Here is a 17,867-nt window from a genome sequence, read left to right on the forward strand (position 1 = left end):
CTACATTTTAGTCACCCCATTTATAGCATATTACGTTTTATAGAGCCAAGAAACGTGATAAGAAACGTGATAACTACCCTCACCAATATTTAAACGACGGATCTTAAAACTGCTGGGTGGATGTGCTAATCATCGTGAGATTATATACTAGGGAATATAATTTCTTATAGATACATCGAGATAAATATAATGAACATTTTAACAGTAGTGATAGACATCTAAATAGAAAAGAAGTTTTAAAAAATTAGTATTTCATACGTTTCCCACTGTCATTTTAGTAAGCTATCCCTTTTATAAAAACTTTCTACCATATTTCTTGAGTATGATTGCTCGAGTAATAAGTTCAGTAATCTAAGCAATCTACAAAAAATGGATAAAAGTTATAAAAAATGCATAGATTTTGCGAGCTATAGTAGAAAAAATCGATCAAACAACAGGACGCATGAGTGTTCACTTCTCTTTAACGTTCGAGTCACACCCATCCTTAATGAGAGCGTGTTCAGACCTTTGATGTTGTCCCTGTCGACATCTTTCAGTAAGGACGTAGGAGCATTTTCGTGCTAAAAGGCAAGTTGCCTCTGCTGAATTATTTCAGGTAGCTTTAAAACAGTATTGACAAGTTGCTTTTATGGGAAAAGCTGCTGTCACAGAAACGAAAGGGGGAAAACAAAAGTTAAATTCCCTGTTCTGATATGCATTTCAGTGACAATGTTTTAAGCTCATTGTGTTTCAGAAATAGGGACAATTTATCAAAATTATTCCTCTTAAATTGCAAAAGATGTGTATTCCGGGCTTCATATTTCCAATATAATGTATTTAATGCATACCTACTTAATAACACTCTACTTACCTGAATTAAACTTTGCATAAAATTTTGATGACAGCGGAAAACTTTTAATTAAATGCAAAATATAATTCTTGATAACAGTAGATAATTCATACATCGATTAAGTGAAATATACATGCTTATTTAACATAAAAAATCATGTCCTATGATACTAATCCTGTCCTATTAACAACTAAAATCCAGGTGAGAAAAAAACGTGGAAATTCTAAGCAGACCTTAGAAAGTATTATAATTACACCAGAGCTTAAATTGCGCCGGAGCCTACCGGAGCCCGGCTCCGGTGCTTTTTAATTTTTGGGATAAATCATAATTGTAGGCGGAGTGCATAGGAGAGCTAAAAAGGCTCCGGCATTTCTGTTCTGTAACTGAACAACAATTTCAGTAGAAATTTGGTCTCGAAAATTTCATTTTTGCAATAAAATTGTATTAAAAAGTCGCTTATTAATTTTTAGTTTATCTCTTTACATTTTATTTAATTTTAATTATTTAATTATTTGAATTAATAATTATTAATTATTTTTTATTTAATTAAATAATAATCAATAAATATTAGTTATTAATATTGATTAAATAATTAATAATTACTTTGATGATAATTAAAAATTTAATTTTTAAATTATTAATGATTTTAATAGTCATTTTATTTATTTATTTACTTTTGTTCCCCTTTGCTGACGGTCTTCCATAGGGCTCCGGAACTTCTAATTTTAGAAATTAAGACCTGAATTACACGAATGTTTCTTTTACGTGCTTTCATGCCTAAAGGATTCGCAAGATATTGCCGCTTAGCAAAGCATAAGGTCATTAGTAAGCTTTTAAATTTAATAAGTGGGTTGTTGAGTAACACACTGAGCGATTTAAAAGTAACGACCATGTTTTTAGTAATTTTTTAATATTGTGTCTTATTGCTATAAATTGCATTTAATAAATACAACTAATTATTTTTATTAGCATTTATAATCAAAAATCACAGTTTTTGCTGTAATTAATAAAATATGCTACTGTATAAAAGATGTAACGCTATATGTTATGCTAGTGGAATGGACATTTATACAATCATTTGTAATTTTATTTTTAAGATATTTTTAATTTTTTTAACATTTTTAATATTATGAATTTTTTACTAATAAATTCTTCCTCAAAATATCAGATTATAATATGAAGTCTTCGGATTATAATTTTGCACTTCGAAGAAAAACAGTTTTCTTGTTTATATCTGTTTTATAATTTCTAAACACGTATTACATAAGTTTAATTTTGTTTCGATTCGAAGAAAAGGAAATAGATGGACTGTTGTTAATTATGATATTTAGTTTTTGGCGACTGCTGTTAACAAACAATTGTTGTTCCTCAGCCTCCCGACTTTTATAAACACTTTTTTTTCGATATCATCATTCCCTTTTCTCTTTATCGAGGCGTTTTTATTGTATACAATGTTTTCTAAACGCTTTCGTTATATACAAAAATTTTGAATCCATTTCACAGCAAGGTTTATCAATTCAGCCTGGAAAACAGAACACTTTTCATTAATTCTGAACTATTTAAAACCTCTTTCTTGTGTATCTTAATAAACAACAAAAGCAAGGCCAACTTCATCATTCACCTTACTTCCATCTGTAAAACAAATTAATATGTATTATTCTATTCCTAAGGATGCGGCAAAGAAGAAACTGGAAGAATGCCATCAAGAAAATTTGATGAAGATGGCCTGAAAATGCTTTCCTTCGTAGCAATATTGCTTTAAATTTTAATATCTGTGGGTCGAATGCCAGAGACAATAAAAGGTGCCTCATAACTAATAGTTTAATAACCATGAACAATTCTTAAAAGAAATCTATTTAAAATGTTCCTTAGAAGCTTGCACTTAACGTTTTTTCAGTAAAGAACCACTCCAAACCCTCGATGCGTAGGAAATAACCGGCACTATTCTTTGTCTATAAATAAATTTAAGAACATTTGTTTTGACTCTATAAGCATTTAAATTTTAAATAAACCTAAAAATACCTTTGCACATTTTCCTGAGAGATGAGAAATGTGATACTTCAGTTGAAATTTTTATCCAAAATAACTCCTAAATACTTTATATGCGTAACTTCTATAGAAACGTTTCCAAGTAATAAAAATCTGCAGTCAATATTCATCGTTTTATGTACCATCATAACATTGCAAACTGACTTTCAGTTAATAAAGTTTAGACCACTGAAAATCAGCATCAAGTAAATCTTGAGACAAAGGACAAGCATGAACAAAATTTTTGCATTTAACAATTAAAAGCAGATCATCCGCAAAATCAATTTTAAAACAGTTACGAAAAGCAGATAATTCATACAAAAGATAATTAATTATAAGATTCCACAAAAAGGGTCCAGACACTGATCCTTAAGGACAGCCCTTTCCCAAACTATATTCTTTCGTAATATCACTTAGAGAAATTTCTGCAGTGCGAGTATGCAAAAGATTCTTGATCATGTAGAAGATGTTTCTAGGTACATTAGTATATTTTAATAAATTTAAATTAGTATTAAAGTCTGCAATACTTATAATATTATATTGAAACTGTTTAGCTTTGAGCTTAGTTATATTACGTTTGCTTTATATAATACGGAATATTTTTCCGTGATCTTTGTTTATATAATGTGGAAGCTGATGTAATGAGAAATATACATACAAATTCTTAATTTCAGTAAGATTATAGATGTATGTTTTCAGGAATTATGAAAACTCTCGATCTAAATTAGTACACGGTTAATAAAGTTTCTTATAACTACATGTTATTTCCTGAACAGCGTTCCTTGATGTAACGCTATTAGAAATAAACAAAATGCAGAACCTGTTTATTATTTCAAATACAATATCTTATTTTATGAGTCTATCTAAAAAGGTATCAATATTTCCTTGCGTCTTTAGGTTTCCAAGGAATTTTCACAAATTTAGTTGGTTCACTAGTTAAATAATTACAGCTAAATATTTAAGATTATCTACTTAATAACGTCAAGAAATATAATTCTAAAGAAATTTAAAGGAAAATGTATCACAATTCACCCTCATAATCATTTACTCATAAAAAACTTGAAACATCTCCCTTTTAACACGAGTTGATGCATAAAACAAAAGAGCATATCGCCAAGATGGAAATGTTTGTCACCTGCTGTTTTATTCATAAAACAGTTGACTATGCGCTCTCTATGAAATTCTGAAATCTTCTTTACTATGTTTATTGAGATATTCTTCGGAGCACGAAAACGTTTAGTTGAAATGTTTAGTTTACTTTTTTACAACTAACTATAAATGCAATATTTATTGAATTATAAAGACGAAATTTATTCGAAATTCTGCTCGAATCAAAGTTTTTTCAATGCGGTTTTTTTCCCCTTTAAATTGTTGAGAAACCAAATAGACAGGCAGCTATGTGAATTGATATAATGAAACATAATTAAAGTTTTAATACATTAAAAAAAATATGCTCTTTGCTTTGCTAGTTAAATAGTTTGAAAATATATGTGTCTGCATATATGCATGTGTTTCACAATACTGTTGAGAATTATTTGAAATTATGTCATATTTTTACTCAACAATATTTTACAGAACTTTTTAAATGGGGTTGCAATCACCCTTGTAATAGCATTGTTAGTTAACATTTTAATAACTCTGAGAAATCTTTTTAGTAATTTTCACACAATTAATTTAATAAGTGAATCAAGTATAATGATTCACTTATTAAATTAATTGCGTGAAATATTAAAATATTTTGTAGGATTTGATTAGTTTCTTGAATGAGCGAGTTTCAAAGTAAAGAAAAAAACTCAAGCAATAAAGGATGCATTTTTTATTTGAAAAAGTATATTCTTTATGTATACCAAAACACGAATATATACTTGAAATTGAAATATATTCATGTACATGATGCGTGCACATTAAAAAAATTTCTTCCTTAAATTAACTAGGTTGTAAGCTTTCAGAAGTTTCAAACTGTAGTGTTTTGTGTTCAGTACCATCTACTCAGACAAAAAGGAAATTAACAGGTGCAATTTTTTTTAAATCGTATAACAAGGAAATTTTGGTACAAATATCTCAGCTGATGAATAAAAAATATTTGCTACACATTTGAGAGAAGTGCATGATCTGCCAATCATATTAACACAAAAACTCTTATCTGGAAAAGAGAAAAATCCTTTTTTTATCTGCAATCTGTAGTTTCTTCTATAGAAAATCTCCATCTAATAGGGACATCGAAAGCAAGATGAACAGGGATAAAAAAAGGAGGAAAAATGAAGATTCATCCAACATCGCAATCGATAACTTCTGGCAGTCATTACCTTCCGAACATTTGATCATATCAATGGACGGGGTGAAATATGGAGGACACAAAGAGAACTTTTCCGTCAACATCAGCACTTAGAGGTGACGAGATATGCACTTTCCTCAACACTCCAACCCTCTCTACTACCCTTCCTTGCCCTCTTTCCTTTTCATTAGGACTTAGCTCGCAGGTTGGAATTTCTTTCCGACGAAAGAATTTCGCCATCTCTAAGAGGTGAAAACTTTTCTACTCCATAGGCGGATTTTAATGCGACCAGTGTCAATGGCACCCATGACAATGCAAGACTAATGTCAGATTCTTTGGAACATAGTTATTGTAATACAATTATAATAGTTGGAGAAAGTATTTTAAAATGCTTTGTTATTTCGCTATAGATGTGAAAGATTGTTTTGTAAAGAATATAGCATTTTCTTTTACTATCACACACACACACACACACACACATATATATATATATATATATATATATATATATAAGTATAAAAATTAACGTTATTAAACACGCTAATTAACATTTTCAAGGATTAATTTAAAACAAAGGAAAGAACAATAAAGATTGAACTAAATTAAATAAAATGTAATATTATTGTGAGAAAAGAAGAAACCAAAATTGCTTAGGGCCTTTCGCTAAAAAATTATAGTAGATAATGGTATAAAAGAAGCAAATGAAGCATTCAACTATTATTTATGTACATAATTGAACAAATTTAGGTAAGACTCTTCACGAGACATTTATCCGAAATTCTTACATCAGCAAACACCAAGGAATCCTACAAAACGCGTTTCTGTTCATCCTGATATCTGAAAGCCACGTTTTTATATTTTGATTAATTTTAATTTTGCTTTCAAGAATCGAATATAACACCCTTGCGGTTTCGGAATACGTTATACGTTACGCATATAACTACCTTAATATGAAAAATAACTGAAATTATTTTCGTAAGTAGTTGTACAAAAACTTAAACTAAACAAGAGCAATGGCAGAAAAAATAATTTTGGAAACCACAATTAAAATTTATCAAAATATAAAAATGTGACTTTCAGGATGGAGAAAAACACTTTTTTCATGACTTGCTGATGTTTGCTGACTGAAGAAATAAATGTGCCCCCTGAAGAGTCTTATCTGAATTTGTTTAATTACCTACGTCATTAATTGTTTTATTATTCATTTGACGTTTTTAGGCCACCACTTGCAGTAAGTTTCAGGCTAAGCCTTTAACCAGGTTTTTTCCTCTTCGTTTCTTACAATAATACTACATTTTATTCAATTTAGCACATCCTTATTCTTTGTCTTTTAAAGCTAGTCCTGAAAAGTACTAATTTATTTATTTAATTGCATTGTTTAACAATCTAAGCTGCGTTAGCGCTATGTATTGGTTTCGGAAGTCCTTTTTTGCAACTTTATGATCTCTCTCTCTATATATATATATATGTGTGTGTGTGTGTGTGTAAGAAAAATAAAGAATATGTAAAAGATTAAATTAGCAACGTAAATTTCCCTTTTCTATTCTAAAAATAGTAGCTTGTCTCTGTATGCGTCATTTCTTAGATTAATCCATGTCATATGGCTCTTACATAATTATGGTGACGTAAGTGGAACTAAAATTCAAGCAAATAATAATACGTTTACAGAAATATTAACTATCTAATCAAAATGCATTAAGAACCAAAACTAACTCAGTCTGAATTAAGATTTCGCCCTCAACATAACGCATTTACTTTCAACGCTTTCGCCTAACTTGACTGAAGTCTCTCTATTCTTCTATCTTACTGCAAATTTATTTAAAATGTAAACTTTTTGGAATAGGCACAATTAATGTGCCAACTTGATTGTGATGGCTACATCATGTTTACTGAAATAAATTTGAAGTAAATATACCTTGACAGCCAAATTTCGTAATCATTGTGGATCGGCGTTTCAGCATTCTATGACATCAAATTTCTCGCTATTACGGATTCAACCACCTGTGTTCTACTACAGAATCCATTGCATATATAAACATGCACAGAGATATATGATACATTCTACTTAAATCCTGCAACTATAGCGCAGGACATATTTAAAAATTTTTATTCGAATTTTTTAATTCGAAATTTTAGCCTATTTATCTCTCTCTCTCTATATATATATATGTATGTAGAATCGGTACTTACTGTCTGGGAATATATTGTAAACGTACTCCTTTTGTGGCTGTCTAGGGGCTAATAAACTAGTCCGATTTATGTAAAACTTGAATATTTAATGAAACATGAATAGTTGCTACAAACTACAAAGTAATTACATACGTAGAAGGAAAGAGGTGAGATTATTTACAAATGAAGAGAAGGAATCGTCTTTTTAGATGCAAACATCTTTCAGTCGCGTCATCGTCTTAATGGGGGAATCGTCTGACTTCTATCATCGGAAAAGTCAAAGATTTATTCTCACAGCTTGTCGCGTCATCCGATTATAATGAACGATGCCATCCCACATATATATATATTTATGTAATAGATTCTGTAGTAGAACTCAGGCGGTTGAATTCGTAATGAAAAGCGGGAACTTTTGATGGCGTAGAAGTGTTGATCCATAATGTCTAGGAAATTGGAGGCGAAGGCAGATTAAATATTCAGTTTTTATTTCAGCGACATGTTGTGACCACAAACAAGTCGGCACATTAAATGTGCCTATCCCAAAAAGTTTACATTTTAGGTAAATATGCAGTAGGAAAGGAGGAAAAGACAGACTGCAGTCTAGCTAGGCCAAAGCGTAGAAAGCAAGTGCATTTTGTTCATTGTGAAATTTTAATTCAGACTGATTTAGTTTTGGTTTTCAATGCATTTTGATTGGATAGTTAATATTTCTGTAAACTTATTATTGGCTGCTTGAGTTTTAGTTCCATTTATATCACCAGAGCTATGTAAGAGCCATATGACACGGATTAATCTAGAAATGATGCAGTGCAGAAGGAGGTTAAGGGGGCTCATACACCTTAAACTCCTTCTGATTTTTGAATATGTGACTGTTCCAAGAATTGAGATATTTTATTCATTTTAAAAGCAATTACTTCCAACTTTTTACAGCTCACTTCATAATACAGCTGCTTTGGGAACGAGTAACCAGAAAGTTTATGTTGCCACAAATATTTTTATAATTTAATCCTCTTTGAGACAAAATGTTTCGTCATTTGCGTCCTCGCGCGCATGATTATAAAAATGGTTAATGTACGTACTTGAAATTGGAGAGAATTCTTCATATGGGCACTATTTTCTAACTGAACCAAAAATATGATGAATATTTTAATATTAAAAAATTGTATGCATGAAAACATTACAGATTTTTTTAATATAATATATTTTATAAACTAAACACCACATAAAATAAAAATTTAACACGAAATTCTTAGGATTTTTGGTTCACATGAGTTTCCAAATATTATGAATATAATATTTGGAACTATATATATAGATTTTAAATATGGAATTAAAGTATGCAATAGAATGTTTTAAACTGTGAGCGCAAGCTGGAAACATGACAAAAAATTTTGTCACAAAGCGGATTAATTTATAAAAATATTTGTGGCAACACAAATTTTCTGATTACTATTCCAGAAAACAGCTATATTATATAGTCAGCTGTAAAAAGTTGGAAGTAATTGCTTTTAAAATAAATAAAATTATCTCAGTCACATAATCAAAGTTCTTATGGGTATTAAGGTGTATGAGTCCCCTTTAAATTTTTAGAATTGAGAAGGGAAATTTACGTTGCTAATTTAATCTTTTACATATTCTTTATTTTTCTTACATACATACAAACATATATATATATAGTATTTGTCAACCTACTCATCAGTATCATACGCATAACTTGTTTAACTCAGCTGTCAAAGATACTTATACAGATTAACCCATTTTATCCCAATTTATTTATTTTGTTCAAATTTGAAAAGAATATGCTATTTTAAGGTTAATTAAACCTAAAGAAACTAAATATAACAAAATTAGAATTTTTTTAATATTTTATGTAAGAAATCTGGCCTGTCCTCTAAGTAGGACACTGGGATAAAGGGGATAAAATTTGCACTTACATGTTTTTAGTGTTCTCTTCAATGATGAAAAGTGATTTCCGTGTACGAATTTTACCTTATTCGACTAATACTTCCTTATTTACAAGATAGTTCACTTTTGTGATGAATTTCCCTCTAACCTTGGTGAAAAGGTCCAAAGCAAGCCTGACAAAGTGTTTTGTCACATTTGCCACAGTATGTTTTTGGTTTTCCTTTGCAGCCCTCTCTTTGACAACGACGCTGTTTTTCTCGCTTTAGTAAAAAATGACCAACACTATCTTTACGGATGTCTTCTTTTGCATCAGAAGGTTCAGTCCAGATCTTAGGTCTACCTTTTGTTCTTATCACAGTTTCTTTTAAACTGTTGTTACAGCACTTCGGAACTCCTTCAAGTTTAGAGCTTCATTTTTGTTCAGAGTTTTGTGAATTATCCAGGCGTTTACCATAGTCATACTTCACTAATATAAAACTGTCCAAAAGCTCTGATGAAGTATTATCTTTCAATGCAGTTTCCATCTGCTTGAACAAGTCACTTGCAATTGATTCATCCTGAGTTTTCCATTTTGTATATTATGGTGATTTATTCTATATCCAAAATGACTGGTGTCTTTTAGCTTTTTTTCTACTCTTTGTTGTGGAAACACTAGAGCTTGTGGACGGTTCAGGCTGGAAACTATCTTCAGTTATAAGCTACAGAGACCAAGGAACATTGGTTACCATAATCTCACCGGTATTTACTTCATTCTCATCCCCTTCATCTTCGTCAGTTAGTTCACCGGCATCTGGTGGTAACACAGCAGTTTCAACTTCGCTCTCATCTGAATCTAAACTATTGAATAGTTCTAATGCTTCCTCTAACTTCAGAAACCTTTACATTGACATAACTCAGCAGGGGTGAAACACTAGACATTTTATTTACTCGTATTTATAAAGAGGGAAAGATCGCGTCAATTGCATACTTATCCTCCCATTGTCCTATTTAGAGGACAATTAAAAACCAATGCGCTAAAACTCACCTAATAACAATAAAGCTTTAATTAACCACCAGGATGATAAGGAAAGAGCACTTTCACATACAAAATGCCAGCCGAGTGTGCAAAGTAAACTGAAAACGAATTCTGCAACCACAAAGAGATGATACAAACCACGCCCACTAAGACACATAACTCACGCTAGCAGATGCTAATACATATCCCTACATATTCCAGCTGGCAAAATATTCGCACCAAGCAAATACTGATTTCTACATGCTATTTTTCAGCTGTCCTTTAAATAGGACAGTGGGATGAAATGGGTTAAAAAGCTACATAAATATGTAGAACCAAACTGCATAATGAAAATAAATTATAAACTAACAAAATGAAAAGGGAGATTTTTAAATTATACTTCTGAGGATTTGTGACTGCAGTGATTGTAGTCAAACACATTCCTGGTTAAACATGATTTATGCAAGTACGATATCTCTGTTTGTATCAAACTAAGATCCACTTTAAACAAACTATAAAAGTGACAATATATTTTAAACAATATATTTAAAAGAGACAAAAGATACGCCGCAACAAAGTCTAGTCCTACCATTCAAGAAATCAATAATCCATCAGTAAAATACAAATTATTGTGGTGAATTTTAAGCATTAAGGCTCATCTTGTATATACATATAAGTGCATGGAATGTGAGTGAATTTATATACATATATGTTTATAATTACAAAATACTTCTTTTGAAAACAAAACACAAACATGCCTAGTATTTTCGCGCATTAAGCTATCATTAAAGATAGAAAGTAAGAAATTTAGAACTAATATTTCACAAAAACCAGAAATTGAAATTCATAATTAATATATTTCAAATAATCATTTAAATGCAATAAAGGATTTTAAAATGTTAAAACAAAAACATATCAAACAAGCAAAATCCTACTTCAAAAATTTTATGAAATTTAATTAAAAAGGAACAAAACAGAAGAGGAATTCAATCAACCTCAATGTCACTTCATCAGGGGGAATGAACTTTAAAATTAATTGAAATCTCTCGTCTACAAAAATCCTTGCTTTCTGTATCCAGAATTAGCCGATGAACCATTTCAATGTATTTTAATTATGATTATAATAGTTCACCCAAAATTCTGGCCCTTCCCCAAAGCAAGGAAAAAACAATGTAAATTCTAATTAGAAAAATTAGAATAATCAAAAAAAGGGGATTCTTTTTCTTTTTAAAATAATTGAAAACGAAAGTGAAAAAAAAATAATACTTCAGTGAAAAATTTTAAATCAAAATGTTTACTTGTAAGCATAGAAAGGTACGTACAGGTTTGCCATCTTGGCTTCATTGGCGAAACTAAAAAAACCTTGGCTAGAATGTAATCACTCAAGGCTAAAATCTTGTACGTAAAATGTAATTTTGAAACTAAAAGAAAAACTTTTAAATACTTCAAAGAAAATTTATTTGTCAAGGAAAATTTTAATCAAAGAAAAAGATTGCAAATTAATTGAATGAAATTTAAGTAAATTCTTACTCTTGTGAAACAAAAAGGGGGTAAATAGTATTATTTAGTGTAAAACTTTAATTAAATTTTAAAATCAATTAATCCTAAGAAAAAAAACTCAAAAAGTTGTCCAAAAAGTGATCAAATATTTGTAATAATTGTTTAGTAGAAATGAGTAATATATCTCTAAAGTCGAATTTCAGTTTTTAAAATTTGTACTTTAAAATTACAGAAAGAGTTGAAAAAGGAAGTAAAGGAACTATGTTTAAAAAGTCTTCAAGTCATGGGCTTCTCATGACGAACGACTTTCAAATTATATAAGGCCATGTTGGTAACAGAAAAGTATTAAAAAAAAAAAAAAAGAAACCCTATATACTCTTCCTTCGGTTAAAAAATTCATACTTTTAAAAAGTATTATACGGTGTAGACTACTCCAGATTTCTTCAACATACTGTTAATGAATTTTAAAGGAATTTCATTATATTTTAAAATATTGATGAGAATTCGAATTTCTTCTTTTTGTGGTTCTATTTCAGTGCAAACGTTTTAAATTCTACTAATTTGGTAAAAAATAGTATTTGCAATAACTCTTTTAGATATATTTGAATTCCAATTAATAAATTTATTGGTAGAAAAACTAAAATCTTTTCTTTTATCAAAAAGTTTAATTTAGGTTATGAATACTTTCTTCAAGCTAAACTATTTTTCTTTGGTTTTCATTGGTTTTATTTAGTTTTAGACAAGATGGGTAGATGTTGCTGTTTTCGATGAGATTAAAATTGTTGAAAGTTATAATGTCATCAATGTATATATAAGTGTGCTCAAATTTACTGAAATCGTTATCAGAAAGGCTTTTAAGGAATTTAAATTCTTTAGAAAATAGAAATAGGTTAAAATATATATATACAGTATTACAGAAATGCGTTACAACAAAAGAATCCCAAACCTTTTCCGCGCAAAATGGTGCGGAAATATTACTTAATTATGGACAAAAATGATTGAGACAGGCGTGATTGTGAGAACGTGAGCTAATACTGATATATAAATATGTCTATCATACTGAGCGTGTACGTAATCGATCCCGATTCATGTATTCATATGTACTATTTCATTACAGACGAGAAAAAAAAGAAATTATATTATTATTATAAGTCTTAACTGTAATTTTTGTTAGTCATTCAAACAGCATTTAGGAAAGAACATTTTAATTGCTGTTTTATTTCTAAATTTCCTCCTTTTCCTTATGAGTTAATGTATATTAAAGTTTCATATCTAGAATAAAGATTGTTATTTGTGTACATAATAAAAAATTAATCAGAAATTACTTTCTAAAAATATTTCAATTTCTTATTCCTAAACTAAACAAAAGCCGAGACTTTTGCTATTCTGTAATTTATTTCTCTAAGTTGAAAAGAACACAAAACTAATTTTTTAACTTTCATGTGTAACCCAATAAATAATTTTTCTTTACAGTAAGGTGTAGTAATTTCTTGATATTTAAAACACATGCAATAAATTCTAAATTTGTCGCTAGTTTAATTATTATTTGTTCTCGTCTCTGATATTATATAAAATATTTCCATTTAAATTAAAAATTTATCTTTTACAGTTTATATTGATCTAATAATAATAAATATCTATTCGTGCATTTACTTGTTTAACATTTTGCGCATATCCGTCAAAAGGTTCACATGGGATATTTATGCGTTTTATCCTGAATATAAAAAGATTTTGAAGTTACATGCATAGGAAATTCAAACTCTGCTTTAGAAATACATAATATTAAGAAATATATATATATATAAGAAGTAATTTTAATTTTTGGAGATTTGTAATATGTCTTGTAATTGGAGATTTTCTTCTTTTTTGTTCTTAATTGCTCATTTGTAAGTAATTCACATTTTTGCTTTTATGGGAGCTTTTAACATTCTTTTGTTCATTATAAATGCTATTTGAAAACTACTTACGATTCAGTAGCAGTTACCTTTATAAACATTTGAATAGCAATAACATTTGTTCTTCAGTAAAGAAGCCCTGAAGTTTCTAGCAATATGCGGGGAAGCTAGATAAAACGCATTAAAAATAATTTCAGAGTATTATGGGCTGCAGCTTATTTTAATTATGGCAAAAACCAAATCAGCGTTTTTTATCTTGATGAGACGGAAAGGAAAACTGTTTTTTAAGCTCTGATTGTGAAAAAAAACTACATTTTTGGAGTAATTAGTTTGCATTTCTTTCCGTAAACTGGCTATCAGAAAAAAAAACGTTTTATCTGTAAAAAATAATGGAATAAAACGTTTTTCCAAAAGTTAATATCCTGGGCATCAAGAGGCACTCAAATTTACGTCTTAGAAAGAAGGAGAATGCCTTAAAGTTCATTAGAAAAGAAATTAAGCATAGAAATATTTCTTCAGAACTAAGTAACTACATTATAACAATTTGGAGGGTTAATTAAATACGTAGTAGCATTAAGATTCGTATTACTGACCTTCGGTTTATCTAAATTCTTTGATTTAAATATTTTAATCCAATAAGATTTTTGCATTTATAGCTTAGCACAAAATAAAATGTATTTTGTATCTAGATGCTCATTACAATTAACTGTAACAAGAAATTAAAAAAAAAAAAATTCAAATAATATGTAAGCATTATGTATAAATTTTGGAAATTTTACATATAAAATAAGAGTACAAAATTTTAAGAATGTTTCAAAAATATATATTTTGTCGTAATTTTATGTGAAGATTTATTCAAAAGGAATAATGGAAATTCGTTCTTTGAGATTGCCTTTTTATTAGCAAGCAATGATGTAAGATGTTTTAATTTTTCAAAATATTTGTAAACATTACATATGAATTTGAGATATTTTTGGATATGAATTTTGGATATAGTTGAACATTTTCACGTAAGAGCCATTTGTCTTGTAAGTGAAAACACCCTAATTTCAAAACGTTTTAAAAGGTAACTTAACTCACATATTTTCCGTAAACAGTTTAACTTGTGAACTAAAAATTCTCAGAAATTCATAGAAGACTGTTGGGGGTCTTTTCATCTCTTCTAACTACATGTAGCAGAATCATGACAAACGTTTCGCATAAAAGTATTGATTAATCTGATGGCTACACAAACTTAAGAACATAACAAGAACATTATTCCGCAGGCTTGTAGATAGACAAACAACTTTTAACAGAAGTTAAATGAAATCTGGAAGACAATTTTAATAAAGCCTAGCTTAAACCTTGGCTTTCCTAACTAATCACTCCCAAAGTAATTGCAGCAAGCAAAACATGTTCAAAAGCGGAAAACTTGAAGAACGGTGATGAATATTAAAATTGCAACGACAGGAAAGACAGCAAATAGCATAGTCTGAACATAACAATAACTGTGTAGCATAATAACTGTGTAATGGGAAGATGATATCATTAAACTCGCAGACAGATGGGATATCGTGCAAAATGTAGTCACATAAATACCACGTTTGGCAAAAGCAACAGTTGTAATCTGGCTGGGCTTGAATGTCAGGTACGGGTACATCATTTCATGCGCCTCCAACTCTCTACCAGCGTTCATCAGCAGATGTAATCAATAAGCGGGTAGGCATAAACTTTTAGAGATAAGCTGGTGAGTGGTGGTGTAACGATTGAGAACATCTACACTTGATAAGATGTTCTCAATCAGTCAGATCTGAAAAGCGTTCTTGCCAGAGCAACATTTGGATAGCCTTTATATGGAGAAAGGTAAGGAAGCATGGACACCATTCGGCCTTGCATTATCTTGATAAAAGATACTGTATGCAAGTTTCAAAGATACAGCAGAGCTATGAGCCTTAACCTTTTCCGACGAGTTACCTTTTAAAGTTGAAATTTCAGCCAAAAAAATGGTAGGCAGTCTAATAAGGCCTAGAGGAATACATAGGTAAAATTTTATAAAGATAGCACTTACCGTTTTAATTCTGTGGGTGTGCCCGAAAGGGGCTCACTGAATGAATAGAGCTTTGAAAAGAGTGCTGAAGTGAGCATTGCCTGAGTAATGCGCGTAATAGAGTAAACGCTTTGCCTACGATTAAAAAAAAACTAGATTCTTAATAACTTAGCCAGATTTAGAAATATGCAGGGTGTGCCACGGATAGGGCTGCTACTTGACCGTCCCCCCCCCAAAAAAAACCCTCTTCTTCTCTTCTTGGTAATATGATGATTACATGCGTATAAGTGAAAACAAGGAACTTGGGTATATGATATTTACATTTTTTACATTTCATATTAACAATTTAGTCTATTTTTTTCATGGTGGTACGTTTCGAAGAAAGTGATATCGCCTTTGAAAAACAACAACCGAAGATTGTATTTTTTGCACATGTACCGTGATCCATATCAGATTCACTATCTGAAGGCAATTCGTCTAGCACTTTCAGTGTTTCAGGAATAGTCAGCCCTGTTCGATCCATTTGCAAAATAATTAAAAATCAGAAGCAAACGAACTAATATACATCTACAATTAGAAAATCTAAACTATAAAATATAATTAAATAAAGATCTACAACTCAAAACTATCAAAACGTAGCACTAATAAAACTTCTTTGAACGAAAGCAAAAGAGAAAAAGAGAACTGCTCTAGTGAAAAAACAAACAGCTAACTAATAAAATTGCCCCTGACCTTCAGAAAGTTCCCCAACAATTTCTTAGTTGATAACCAAACCTCCCCTCCCCCCCCAAAAAAAAGAAAAAGAAAACAGGAAATGAAACACAGATGTAGAAATACCTTTCTATTTTAAGTGATCGCACTGGAGAGCTGCATTGAAACAAAAATGCAGTTATTAGTCTGGGCCTAGTGTCTTAGTGATCCCATCTGGGCACACCCAACTTTCAATGTTTGATTTTAGGCAAGATTTCAAGGTACAAATTTAAAGCTATTATAGAATAAGGATATTAGTATACAGCCAAGAAAATAGCATAGAAATTTCTTTTCAAACAAGTCCTTTTATATATTAAAAAATCTGAAAGATTTCTTTGAAAAATATGGGTCGTTAAAAACTAAACACGGCTAAAATATATGGACTGTTTCTTGTTGTGCTGCTATTTAATATAAATAAAGAAAGTTGAGAGTAACCTACAGCAACCTATAAATTCTTTTTTATTCAATTTTTCTGTGTGTACAGAGAAAAAGTTTTAGGTGTGCCCGTGCCGCAAAGAGTTAACACTTCAGAAATATAATGACGGTTGTGCTCATTACTGGCTATACGAGCAAGAGATGAGCGGAATATGTACCCAGTAGCACCCAATACCTGCTCACTTGGTTCAGGGGCTGTATGGCGTTGACGAATGTAAACTGGCAACATTCGATCTCCAAAGTGAATAACTCTGGGGCTATTCATGTGTCCGCACCACAATAGGCGCACCTGTCTCTGCTTCAGCTTCAAGAGAAGCCGCAAAATGTTGTGACTATGCTGGCAAACAGTGATCCAGCAGACATATCCGCACTATTCGTGCGGACACTTCTCATTCTGCATAAGAGCAAAGTTCCTGACTTAGGGTACGTACGTGATGTGGCTGTACCATCCCACAAGGCCGAGAGGACGGTATGTGTGTTCTCTCGGAAGCTAGGGGCATAGAGCGCTGACATCTTACATGGCGTTCAGTATAGCTCCTGGACCTATCGATTTTGTATTCGCTTGACACTCACGAGAGACAACACGAACAGTAATGTTGTAGGATTATAAAGCGCAGTCTCGAAAGGATATGATCAAATTCCGATACTTGCGGGAAGGAAATTCTCTTAAAGACGCAACATGACTTTTATACAAACAACCAACATTCAAATGAGACTGCCAGATGAGAAACCCGCTTCCCATTTAAATAATAATGGTGATTCCGTTATTCATACCTATTTTGTGCGTATGCGCTGATGTGCTAGTCATTTGCATATATACTGACATGTACATGCAAATTTTACATGTTTTATCTAAAATTTTGCAAACATTTCTGTTTACAATTGCAGCTAACGGCCATGTCAAATTTCAACAGTTTATCCTTCTTTTTAAAAGATTTCTACCTAGGTTTTAAATCTCATGTGCTGAATTGGTGAAACAGTAAACAGTGTTTATTAATCGAGTAAATCGTTAATTTTCAAATATAATGCTTACTTTTTTGACTTAATTTCAACAGTAATAG

The 17,867-nt window shown here is 30.7% G+C and overlaps 1 protein-coding gene across 2 annotated transcripts in view; it reads left to right on the plus strand.

Moving 5' to 3' along the window:
• Positions 1–17,867, plus strand: part of LOC118194999 (cell adhesion molecule 1-like) — a 308,441-nt gene that overhangs the window by 200,286 nt on the left and 90,288 nt on the right. The window lies entirely within an intron of this gene.

The sequence above is a fragment of the Stegodyphus dumicola genome, chromosome 1 (assembly GCF_044657685.1).
Source record: "Stegodyphus dumicola isolate Sdum_Otavi_A_Nest chromosome 1, ASM4465768v1".
Taxonomy (NCBI): domain Eukaryota; kingdom Metazoa; phylum Arthropoda; class Arachnida; order Araneae; family Eresidae; genus Stegodyphus; species Stegodyphus dumicola.